This window comes from Pteronotus mesoamericanus, unplaced genomic scaffold (assembly GCF_021234165.1).
Source record: "Pteronotus mesoamericanus isolate MK-2021 breed Mesoamerican mustached bat unplaced genomic scaffold, CSHL_Meso_final scaffold_85, whole genome shotgun sequence".
Classification (NCBI taxonomy): domain Eukaryota; kingdom Metazoa; phylum Chordata; class Mammalia; order Chiroptera; family Mormoopidae; genus Pteronotus; species Pteronotus mesoamericanus.
Window position 1 is genome coordinate 69,377,774 of NW_026555329.1, and position 12,720 is coordinate 69,390,493.

General features: G+C 40.0%; 1 protein-coding gene and 1 non-coding gene across 2 annotated transcripts in view; one reads left to right on the top strand and one right to left on the bottom strand.

Moving 5' to 3' along the window:
* Window positions 1–12,720, top strand: part of EXOC4 (exocyst complex component 4) — a 675,497-nt gene that overhangs the window by 360,888 nt on the left and 301,889 nt on the right. The gene's annotated exons all lie outside the window — the stretch shown is intronic.
* Window positions 12,163–12,269, bottom strand: LOC129063562 (U6 spliceosomal RNA). Its single transcript, XR_008528354.1, has one exon. It is a non-coding gene; the product is annotated as a U6 spliceosomal RNA (small nuclear RNA).

Genomic DNA, 12,720 nt, shown 5'->3' on the forward strand with positions numbered 1-12,720 from the left:
GTGGTTTTGGAAGCCATGTATTGAGATTGTGCAAAGAATGTTACAGTTAAGAGGTTGGTGGTTGATGTATTTGTGTGTGTTGTGTGTCTGTAATATAGAAATTAAATATTGGGCCATGATAATAAATTAGTCATAAAAGTAGGCATGTGCTTTACCACTTCTATGCCATGTATGTATTATTTCTTATAAAACTGTGCACTCACTTGCTTTATTTAAAAAGAGCTGTTGCTGTTATTCTTTAGTATCAGCATATATCTTTTTTAGAACCACACTGATGGGACAATATAAATATTTGCAAAGGTGAAATTAGAACACACATTTAAGAGGCTAGTAGGAAACGTATTTACAGAGGGGTGTATTTATACCTATAAATTAAAAATTTATATTTTCAAACTCTTACCTGTTTGGATGCTCTTCACCTTTAGCTCCTCAAGCAGATTGACATTCATCCCTCGGGTTTACTCCTCTGCAGAACTTTCCCTGCCTGACCCCAAAAAGGCTGACCAAGTATTCTTCTTCCAGCTCCCTGTGGTGATTTACTTAGTGTCTTCTCAACTAGATGTGAGCTCCTTTTCCTATAGGAGTTCCAGCAGACTCCGGAAACACTGCATGTTCACTAAACTTTTGATTTTGGTTTAATGAATAAAGTTGAGTATTTGCACTGCAATGGAGAATCTAATAGAGCAATTGATTTTGCACTACATAGTTGTGGGACATATTATGACTTATTTTTCGGAAAACTGAGGTCCAGCATAGCTAAATTGCTTGTTAAAGTCATACAGAATGTTCCTTAAATTTTGTCTGACACTGTTTTTCTTTCAGTCTTACATACTTTTCAATAATCCAGCATTTGCCAAACTAGATGCTGGTGCCCCAGGAAATGTAACTGAAATCATGGCAAGTTAGAGAGAAGATGGAATTGGACTTTGGCTAAATAAAATCGAATAGGTTTTTTTTACTCCAGGACTTTTCTGAACTATAATGTGCTAAAGTGATTGATATAGCATGCAGTATTTTCTGAAGTTATATGTTAACAGAACCCCCTCTCTAAAATTACTCATCTTCTCTTGAGAGACTTTTTTTTTTCAAAAGGTACAATTTAGAGAAGCTCTACTAAATGAATTCTGTATGATGTCTATTCAAGTTCTTTATATCAAAGTCATCTTGACTTTGTATGTGAACAAAAGAAATTGAATGATATTGGTTGTGGGCTCTTTCCTGGATTTGTCTCTAATTTACTGTGAATTTGTCTCTGCATGTGACAGATTTCTAAGGTGCAGGAAATTGTTTCCCTTTATTCATTATTAAAGGGCTATCTGGGGAGACCCATGGTCAGATATTCAACTTTGAATTCATGATTTTGAGTCTGTAGTCATTGTTTTGCTTATTAAGCCCTGGTCAAGATATGTATGTAAGATCGCATGATAACAAATAACCATAGACAGTCTGCATTCACTTATTTTACTGAATTTATGTTTTATTGCCTGAGATTGGTTGGCCTGGTAATTGTTTTTTAGTTGGAGACTTAGATATCCAATGTGGTTCAAGGAAAAGTCGCAGGGGCGACTCTCTGTTGTGGTTTATTTATTAGTTAATAAAGGGGGTGAGGGTTATTCTCTGATATTAAATATTAACTTAGTGTCTGTTGTAAGAAAGTTTAAGTTGGTCCAGTTCAAATCCTAAGCTTAATATGAATTAAAGTTTAATTACAAGAGGGCAGTTAGAGATAGTTATACTGTGATTTGAGGAGGAAACCTCAGAAAGCTGATCGAGACTGTGGGTTTGGGGAAAAACTCCGCAGGACGAGTTGTAAGGAGGGAGAGCCCATCAGTGTTTGGGGTAGTCAGTGCAAGGGAGCATTAGTGTGGTCATTAGATGGGACTGGGAGTGGTTGAAGGGACAGCTGAGTTTTCACAGTTTCCCTAAGAGAGAAAGTAGCTTCATTTGGTTAAAGTAGTGGGGGTGGGGAGTGGAGGAACACATTCACACAAAATAAATAATATGAATTTGAAAATGCAAATATTGTGCCTATCTGAATTTGAGAGGGAAAGGAGAACTCTGGGTGTGAATTGCAGTGGAAGGAGTGTGACTCAGGACACCAGACTCCCCTGTTCTGGAGCTTTGTGACCTTGGACAACTCTCTCTCTCTGTTTACCTAAAAGGAAATGGACGATCGCAACTAATTATATGGCTGTAATTCAATGATTCTGAGCTAGAATGTAAATGGAAGTAGAGTGAACATGTCTTTGCAATTGATTTTTGAGTTGACGTGTTAGAAACATGATCGTAGAGAGGTTGATATTTGTAGTGAATATTCGAGATTTGATCATCTACTTGAATTTTATGTATAAAATACTTACTTTAGGAGTATTATTTTAATATGTAAAAGTGTTGACTTTGTTTCAAACATTGAAAAAAATCTTTCTTTGGAGTTACTTCAGAGCAAATTCAAGGACTCAAAAACTAAATACAGTTGCTTCATATGATTTAATATGTTATATATATTTTATGTGTATATAAGGTCTGTCCAGGAAAAGTACATTGTTTGTTAATATTACAGGAACGGTTTGCGCAACGTCAATGTAACCTGGAAGCCAAGGAGAGTGGGCTGGAATGCACATGCGTGAACAATAACGACTTCACTGTACTAGTCAGTAAGGGCAGTAGACATTGAGTAAGCATGTGTACTGTGTGGCTGTTGAATTCAAAATGACTGAGTGAGCAGAGCAATGAATCTGCATCAAATTTTGCGTTAAGCTTTAACATTCCCCTGGGGAAACTATTTGGATGATTCAGAAGGCTGCAGCTATGGACAGCTGGTGATTGGCAGCTTCCTCACAACAATGCACCCACTCATGTATCACGTCTCCTGCAGAGTTTTTTGGCAAAACATCAAATCACTCAGGTGACGCAGCCCCTCTTACAGCCCTGCGACTTCTGGTTTTTCCCAAAACTAAAATCACCTTTGGGAGGGGAGAGATTTCAGACCGTACATGTGATTCAGGGAAATACGATGGGGACTGAGGTATCATTGTCCTATGTATAGTGTTTCTTGTATCTTCTTCAATAAATGTCTCTTTTTCATATTATGTGGCTGGATAGCTTCTGGACAGTCCTCATGTATCTATTTTTGAACTGTCAAATGATAATACCTAATTTGTTTACATCTTAATTCCTTAGACTGCAGTTCGAAGAGTCTGAAATGGTCAAAAAAATCTTTAGCCGACAAAGATATGTCACCATTTAATTTTTTAGGGCAGTTACTAAAGTAGAATTCAAGAATATTTTTATAGTGGTAACAGCTCTGAGATAAATAATCTTAACATCCATAGGCAAGTATTTTGGAAGACTTTCACATGGATGCTTAAATTCTCATATGTTTATTAAAAGTATCAAGTATCTTATAGCATAGTCTTATCTGGTAAAATATACAAGAAGGACCCAGGTAAGCAGTAGATTTGAGAATCAAAATGCAAAGATATATATTAATGAAAATGAATAGTATATTGAATTTGTGAGCGGTCTTCCACTAAAGGGTTAAAAACATCTAGAAAGTCTTAATTGTCCAAACCTAGTTTCTCCCTGAGTTATCAAAATTAAAATGTAGTTTTAGACTTTAGAAATGTTCCATTATCAGAATCTGTCTTACACATCCTTAAAAAGATCTGTGCAGAGTACAAAAGAATTTCAGGGGACTTCCGGTCAAGATACAGGTATAGGTACACATGCTTCACCCCCTTGTACAACCACAAAAAGAATTACAACTAAATCTCAAAACAAATAATACCCAGAACTGTCAAAAATCTAACTGTATGGAAGTCCAACGACCAGTTATTTAAGGAAGCCACACTCGTCCAGATGAGTAGGAGGGACAAAGACAGGGCAGTAGATAAAAATCAGATGGCATACCTTGGGAGGGGACAGTCCCGGCCCCAGCCCAAACCACACAGCCCAGGGTTCCAGCACCAGGAAGATAAATCCCCATTGCTTCTGGTTTTAAAACGAGTGAAGGTTGGGGAGGAAGAAGGTGCAAGGTTTTCAGGAAACTTTGCTTAAACGGCCCAAACAGTCTTAAAACATACCCAAACCAATCCACTCTGGGATTCAACACCAGAGCGACAGCTGGAAGGGCACCCGTCGCATATGGGGAGTGGATGAAATGACTGGAAATGGGGTAAGTGCTGGGCAACCCCCACAAGCCAGGCAGCAGCACAGTCCCCTTGGAGAGGCCTCCCCGCATACAGAGCCACAAAGCAGTGAAGCAGGTTGCCCTGCCCTAGCGATTACCTAAGGCTCCACCCCACACAATTTACAGGTGCCTTTTCTACAATAGGCCACACTACTAAGACAAGGAGTCAGAACTGCTCTACCCAATACACACAAATAAATGCAAGGAGGCTGCCAAATTGAAGAGACAAAGAAATACAGCCCAAATGAAAGAACAGAACTGCCAGAAAAAGAACTAAATGAAATAGAGATAAGCAACCTATCAGATGCGAAGTTCAAAACACTGGTGATGAGGATGCCCAGAGAACTCATGGGGTACTGCGACAGCATACTGCCGGAAATGGAGGTTACTCTAACTGAAATAAAAGCCTGCAAGGAACCAACAGTGAAGGAAAGGATGCTGGGATTCAAATCAATGATTTGGAATATAAGGAAGAAATAAACGTTCAACCAGAAAAAAAAAAGAAGAAACAACAATTCAGAAAATGAGGATAGTATAAAAACACTCTGGGACAGCTCCAAAAGTGCCAACATCTATATCTTAGGGGTGCCCAAAGGAGAAGAGGAAGAGCAAAAAATTGAAAACTTATTTGAAAAAATAATGAAAGAAAACTGCCCTAATTCAGCAAAGAAAATAGACATACAAGTCCAGGAACCACTGAGTCCCACACAAGTTGGACCCAAAGAGGACCACATCAAGACACATCATAATTAAAATGCCAAAGGTTAAAAATAAAGAGAGAATCTTAAAAGCAGCAGGAGAAAAGCAGACAAAGGAATACCCATAAAACTATCAGCTGATTTCTCAAAAGAAGCTTTGCAGGCAAGAAGGGACTGGCAAGAAGTATTCAAAGTGATGAAAAGCAAGGACCTACAACCTAGATTACTCTATCCAGCAAAGCTATCATTTAGAATTAAAGGGCAGATAATGTGCTTCACAGACAAGGTAAAGCTAAAGTTCATCATCACCGTGCCATTATTACATGAAACGGTAAAGGAACTTATTTAAGAAAAAGGAGATCAAAACTATGAACGTTAAAAAGGCAACAAATTCGCAACTATCAAAACTAAATCTAAAAAAACAAAAAACAAACAAGCAAACAAAAACAAACTAGCAAACAACCAGAACAGGAACAGAATCACAGGTATGTAGAACATTTGGAGGATTATCAGCTGGGAGGGGGAAGAGGGAGAACAGGGGAAAAGGTGCAGGGATTAAAAAGCATAATTGGTAGGTACAAAATAGACAGGGGGATGTTAAAAATAGTATAGAAAATGGAGAAGCCAGAGAACTTTTTTGCACAACCCATGGACATAAACCAAGGGTGGGGGATTGCAGGAGGGAAGGGGGTTACCAGGCAGAGGGCGGCAAAGGGGGAAAAATTGGGACAACTCTAATAATTGATAGGATATACTTTAAAATAATTTCATAAATCACAGCCTGTGACAGGATAATCAGAATTGGAGCTGAGTTGAATCATGTATTACCTTAAAGATTTTAATAAAGGAAAATATTAACATGATTAAACAAGATGAAAAGCTAATAATCAAATTGTTTTAAGGCACTGTTAAACAGCTTGCTTCCACTAAGGCTTTGCTATGCCAATTATGAATAATCTTTATTTGTGTATTAAATCATACTTTCTACTAGACAGCATTTAGTTAGAAGTGCCAGTGCATTTATCACTTTAGAAATGAATAAACTTAATTTTAAGTAGAAGTGTAATATTCACATGGACTTTCTGCTAGTGTGTAAGTGGATTTCCCTTCCAACTAGTTTGACTTAATGTCACTTTTATTGTGTAATAATAAGGAACCATGTGTATGTATGTATGCAGGTCTCTGGGTATGAAAAAATACATATGTGTATACGTTTTTATTTTATTCCATGAGCTCCAATATAATAATTATTAAGAAAACATCTAAACAATTTCTAGAATGGTATCTTTCTTCAACTTTACAGAAATTTGCACACTTGGTTTACCCATTACAAATGCATTCTATAAAGATGAGAGACACACACATATATATATTTGCATTTACATTTATATTCACATTTACTGGTATATAAATATACAGACTCCTAAGTCAACATTAAACATGGCTTTTAGAATAAATGTACAGATCAGCACTTTCCAAAAGAAATATAATGAGCCACAAATGCAGATTATTTCTAATAGAAATATATGTGCCACATTAAGGAAATAAATTTTAATAATATATTTTATTTCTTTAATACATTCAAAATATCGTTTCAACCTGTAATTAATATAGAAAGTATTGAGATATTTCACATTCTCCTTTTCACACTACATCTCACACATGCAGTGCGTGTTGGACAGGGCGTGTCTTCGATTTGGACTAAGCCACATTTGCAGTGCCAGGTAGCTTCACGTGGCCTTGGCCGCTGTACTGGTGTTGCATGTAGGTTCAATACGATTCCAAATCCACTTGTTTAGGATTTAGGTGCAGTTGTTTCCATCTATGTGTTTATGACAAAGACCCAAAAAGTTGCTTTGCTCTAAGTATGAAATAAGTGGTATCAGGACGTCATCATTCACAGCTGTTGTCCTTGATAAGCACTTCAGCAGTGAGGGGCACTCTGGGGGCTTGTGGGTAAGAAAGGTGGAGAAGCAGCTATGCAAAAGGACGTTTAGACGATAAATACCAAGCGTTCCTCAGGACTAACTGAGTTTCAGTTTGGGCGAAGTGACTCATTTTTAACCTAAAATCTCTGAAAACCGTTGTCATGTTAGGTCCTGCTATGATCAGGGCTACTGTCTAATGGGCAATGGTCAAAAAGCAGCACAGAGAGGCCCCAAGGAAGCAAGTCAGCCTGCTGCTGGCAGCAGTGTCTTTCTTCCCTAGCAACATGCTTTTAGCAACAGCGGACTTTTGTTTTTGCCCTGGTAACTAAACATGAGCTGGGTGTCCCTCTCTTTGGAGTGTCTCCTCCTATTAAAAAAAAAGTACATTTCATATTAAATTTGGACTTTATTCCTTCATCTCCCCTTACCTAGAAGAGTTGTGTGATTAGTCTGTCATTATTTCTTCACTTGGCCTATTAAGAGATATTACCCTGTACGCTATTGGTTTGTGAAATTGTTAAAAACTCCCACAGCAAACCTGTGCTAAATAAATTGCTGACAAAGATACACTCAGTTTCTGGAGCATAATTTTGTTGTCTCCCACCAAAATAAAAACAAAACAATTGGACAGTGCTGGGCAAGGTGTGTATATTCCCCGTGTGTATAACCCAGTGTGCGCTTCCGGGAGCGTGAGGATTGCAAGAATAATAAGTAGGCATGGAATCACGGGTCATGTAACAGCCTCTTCAGTGATCACAACTTCTTTGCTACAGAAAGTAAAAAAGAAGAAGGCAGGAAAAAAGGAGAGCTTGCGAAATATATGTGGACACAAAGAACATCTGCCCAAAAGCTGCCTAAATTATTTCTTTGTTTGCTGACAGAAGCAACATTTTTCAAACTTAAAAGAGGGATAAAGACCACAGAAATCTCCAGTCCTTGCTATTCCTCCTCCGCTGGCGAGGAAGAACCTGCCTGCCCCCCACTGGGGACACCTGTGGGACGGAAGGCTGCCTGGCCTAGCTGGCGCTCATTAACATTCCTGGTGTGGAGGGCTGGGGCAAAGCTGCTCTGAGGGGGGGCGCAGAGTTGTGGGAGTCATTTGCTTCTGGAGAGATTGCAAAAGGGAAGTTTCTTCAAGTGCAGACTCTCAGGCCCAATTAAAGTGAGTATGGAGACAGACTACAAAGGGAGGTGTATGGTCAGCGCTGGCCGTCATAGCAGAACACCATAGACTTGGTGGCTTAAAGAACAGAAATTTATTTCTCACAGCTCTGGAGAGTGGAAGTCCAGGATCAGGGAGTCGCAAGGGTCAAGTTCCGGTGAGCTCCTTCCTTCTGGCTTATAGATGGCCACCTCCTTGTCCTCACATGCTGGAGAGAGGAAACTCGGATGCCTCTTTCCCTCATAAGGGCACTCATCCTATCGTGGGGGCTTCCCCTCATGACCTCGTGTAAACCTAATTACTTAGGAAAGTTACCACTTCCAAATTCTATCACATTGAGATTTAGGGCTTCAGTCTATGAATTTTAGCAGGATAGGAGGTTGGGGGCTGAGGGGGGAGACATGTGCACCCACAGACACACACACAGCATTCAGTCCATAACAGGGGGGCTGCCTTCCTATCTTGAGCTTTAATTATCTCATTTTGGTGAACTGGAGTTCTTACTATGTTTTCTCTGTGTACACATTCAGTGGCCTTTTCCTCCTCATTTTTTTTAAGCAATATAAAATTGAAGGCTCTTATTTTTCACAAAAGTAATTGCCAGGTGCTTTTAAGGATTTGTATTGAAGTTTTTACCAGTAAGATTTTATCATTCAACTTATACCAGCGACCAAAAAAAAAAAAAAAAAAAAAAAAAAACCATTGGTAAATAGAAGCAAAGAAAAATAAAGTTGACAATGAAATACTGATTAATTTGATTAACAGTTACTATTTTTTAAGTAAATTAATAGAAATGTGCCTGGTTTTTTCTCAACCCCTGAATGTTTATTTCTGAAAAAAATACTTGCTGTCTTTTTTGTTTCTGACAAATGTGAGTATCTGAAATTTGGAAATTCTGGTTATCTTAAGTGACAGTGAGCGATTACTAGATAATGGAATAATAAAAATAATCCCTGAAATTTTTATGGTGCCTTCTAGTTCATGTTATTTATAAAGTGCTGTTTTTTGAAACCTTCTAGACAGACCTAATGAAAACCCTCAGGCTCAGAAGTTTGAGGGCAAAGCCAAATAGCAATCAGCCAAGACAATTCCTACCTCTGACTGGAGTTCCATTAGTTGTGTTAGAATGCAGTTGAATCTCCTGATTTATTAGGAGAATTATTAGGAGTAGAAAACAAAAAAGTAGAATGTATGGTCAATACAGGAAAAGGGAATCTTTCATAAGTGACTTAGTAAACGAAAATGAAAAAAGAGTTTGAGGCACTTACCATCTCAAGCTCTTCTTGAGTTTTTGATCCTGAATTTGGGAAAGAACAAGCATTATGCTTGGCTAGGGGGGCCATAGTGATTGAAAGGGGTCAGTAATTTATCCAGTCCTAACAAACGGATTTCTTTTTACATCTCTAAACAGAGCAATTGACTTTAATTGGCATTGCTAAAAGGGAAAAGCCAACCAGTATGTTTATTCATGTATTCATGAAATATTTATTGAGTATTTATTAAGTTCTGGAGAACAAACGGACAAGAATCTTTGCCATCATGGAAGTTAAATGCTGGTGGGGGAGAGGTTTCTATTTCATTGTAGGCATTGTTCTGGGTACTTTATATATGTTCTCTCAGGAGCCCCATGGCAACCTATGACATTATCATTATTTTCCAATTTAAAGTTGGAGAAACTGAGTCTCGATAAGTTGCTGAAGATTGCACAGCTAGTAAGCAATGGGAAAGGTCATTAAAAATTGTTCTGTCTGCTCTTCATTCCATAGCTCCACTGCAACCCTCTCTCCCACGGCCACACTCTTGACAAGAAAACTGTATCAAATGTCAGCATTTCACAATATGAGACCCTGTACCTTTGCTCATCATTTAGTTGCTCTTTTCTAAGGCAGTCATTTTGTAGTGTTAGGCTTGGTTATGTCTGCAAAAGAAATTACATCTGATATGTTTAGTCTGGTCTGGAAGCACGGCGGACTGCTTCCCCTCTGTAACAACAGGAAGATTCTTAACGGGCGCCACCTTCTGAATGGAGATTCTGATCGGCAAGTGCCTCTTTAATAGTGTAGCCTGTGTAATAGCGAAGGACAGCCAGTTCCAATCAGGCAGTGTCTGCCAGGGTTGATGTTGTCAGGGATGCTGTAGAACCATATCGATTTGGGGAAGGAATAGAATTCAGGAGATGACATCAAGAGGAATAAAAAAGGTGAAAAGGAGGCAAGTCCGTTTTACACATTAGTGATCAGCTACAGGGAGACATTCTGCAAAGTGACTATCAGCAGCAGCCTGTCACTAGGCTTTGTCCTCGCAGGTCAGAGCTGTTACCTGCCAAGTTGTATAGACTCCATTTTTCCTATCAGATGCAGATTTGATTACATCTGGCCCTACAGAAGAGAGTGAAATCATATTTAGTATGTGTTCATCCAGACCTCAGGCTAGAAGCTGGGAGATTATGCATTGCCGGTATGAGTTTCGCACTGTTTTTAAGACTTCCTATGATGGAGTCATCAGATAATTTGTTTTCTATTTCCTCTTCAGGGAGGTGTGAGATTTTAGTGCAGTGACGAAGAACGGGGGCTCTGTAGCCCGGTGGCCTTGCTGCAGGTCTCTCCCTAGATATGAAGCCTTGGACTGATGACTTAGTCTCGCATTGCCTCAGTTTCCTCATCTGTAAGCTGGGGATGGCAGTCGAACCTACTTGATAGAATTTTTATGAGTAAAGCACTTGGACGTGCACCTGGCCCATGGTCAGTGCTGTGCGCATTAGATGGAGGATTATTATTATGGTTGTGGATGTTGTTATTACTATTACAGATATATGATTGTGTTTTCATGACTTGGTCATTATTATCTTGTTGACATCACATGGGCAGATGAGCAGAGCACTTACTTTTATATTTTTAGTACTTTGCCTAGGAATTCTGACAAATTTGTATCACCCATAAAAATCTTGTGAATTTAATAAAACATTGCATGTGGTAGTTAAGCAGGCACTTAGGACAAGGTATTTGGAGCCCTAGCCAGTTAAGGCTGCTATAACAAAAATACCACAGACTGGGTGGCTTTGGCAACAGATATTTATTTCTCACAGTCTGGAGGCTGGAAGCCCAAAGTCAAGGTACCAGCAGATTGGTGTCCGGTGATTTGCAGGCGGCCACCTTCTGGCTCCGTCTTTACATGGCCAAGACAGAGAACACCTCTCTTGTGACTCTTCTTTGAAGGGTCCTAATCCCACTTTTGAGGGTTCTACCTGCATGACCTAAATTACCTCCTAAAGTCCACACCCCCTAATACCTTCACATCAGGGATTATTGGGATTTCCATGTACAAATTTGGGGGGCACAGCATTCAGCCCACAGCGCCTGATAAGAGGCACCACAGAAACAGCACAGGCCATGCTGGGGCTCGCATCACAGGCTGAGGAAGACCTAAGGGGTACGCCCCCCTCCTCCATGCCTGATTCTTCAGGCGCCTTCCTGTGTTTGCCCTCCCTCTTGCTGGCAGTCCCGAGCCAGTGCACCTGCTGCGGCTCATGTTGGGGGGGCGGGGTCACTCTCAGCAGGTCAGGTGATTTGGACCTGGAACCTGGTCGAGACGTGCATTGTTAGTTGCAGATACGCAGCGCCACTACAGGAGATCAGCCCCATAACTTCAGCTCTTTGTCATGTGCAGTCAGAGACGAAGAAGCATGTTACAGGGGAGCCACTAATTTCTGTTTCCTTTGTTTTTCCTTGACACAGTTGCCACATTCCTTTTATTTTTCTCTTTTATAAGTAACCCTAAATCGGGTAACCATGTCACTGAAACTTAAAATGAAACTATGTTGGACTTAATTTTAACAACCAAAGAATAAGAAAGAAAAGGAAATGTCATCACCACTGTGTATCAGCCGTTTCACAAAATGAGCCGAGGAGCGAGGGGCGCTAATTTTGCCGTGGGTAAAGAGGAGTTCCCGGGGAGTGGGTCGCAGTATTCCCGCCTGTCCCCGTAGAGCAACAGCATGGAAAAATAAACTATCGTTTTTTACTGGCTCGTTCCGTAGATGATTGAGGCATTTCGGTGCACTATCAGGAAAATGATAGGTTACTTTCAGAGCGGTAGAAGTTTAACAAATGCTTAGTCATTCACTACCTCATTACTGCCGTTGGTGGGAGCTTTACTGTATGGTGTTTTCTTCCTTTCTCTGTCTCTCTCTCTTTTGAACACTGCACGAATTGGCACGCCATCCTTGCACAGGGGCCGTGCTAAACTTCTGTGTGTCGTTCCAATTTTAGTATATGTGCCGCCAAAGCAAGCGCGCTTGCTTCTCTCTCATTGCCATATTCTTTTCAATCTGCCTGCATTGGGCCACAAAGCAGATTTCAATTTGCTACCTGTGGAGCCAGATTGCAATGCTCAGACTGAAATAAGAGAGAAATGGCTTTGGTGAAATTTAGAGAGTTTCGTGAATTTCTGTAGAAGGATGCGCAAACTGAAGCCCCCTGGTAAGATACACATGGTCACTTTGGTGTCATGGTATTAAGCAATTCATGGATATTTTATATGGAAAATAGCTTCAGCCAGATACTGATGAGACCTCCTGCATTTTGTGGAACTCAGACACTTTCAGCCTGGGGCGCACTCGCCTTAGCAAGCGCCTCTCCGCCAGCCCTCAGATGCCTTTAACACTGTGCTTGTCGGGCTGCTCTTAAGAAAGCTCAGCTAGTAAAGAAAATAAAGTCCAAGTTATTTTCTGGACTAATCAGACTG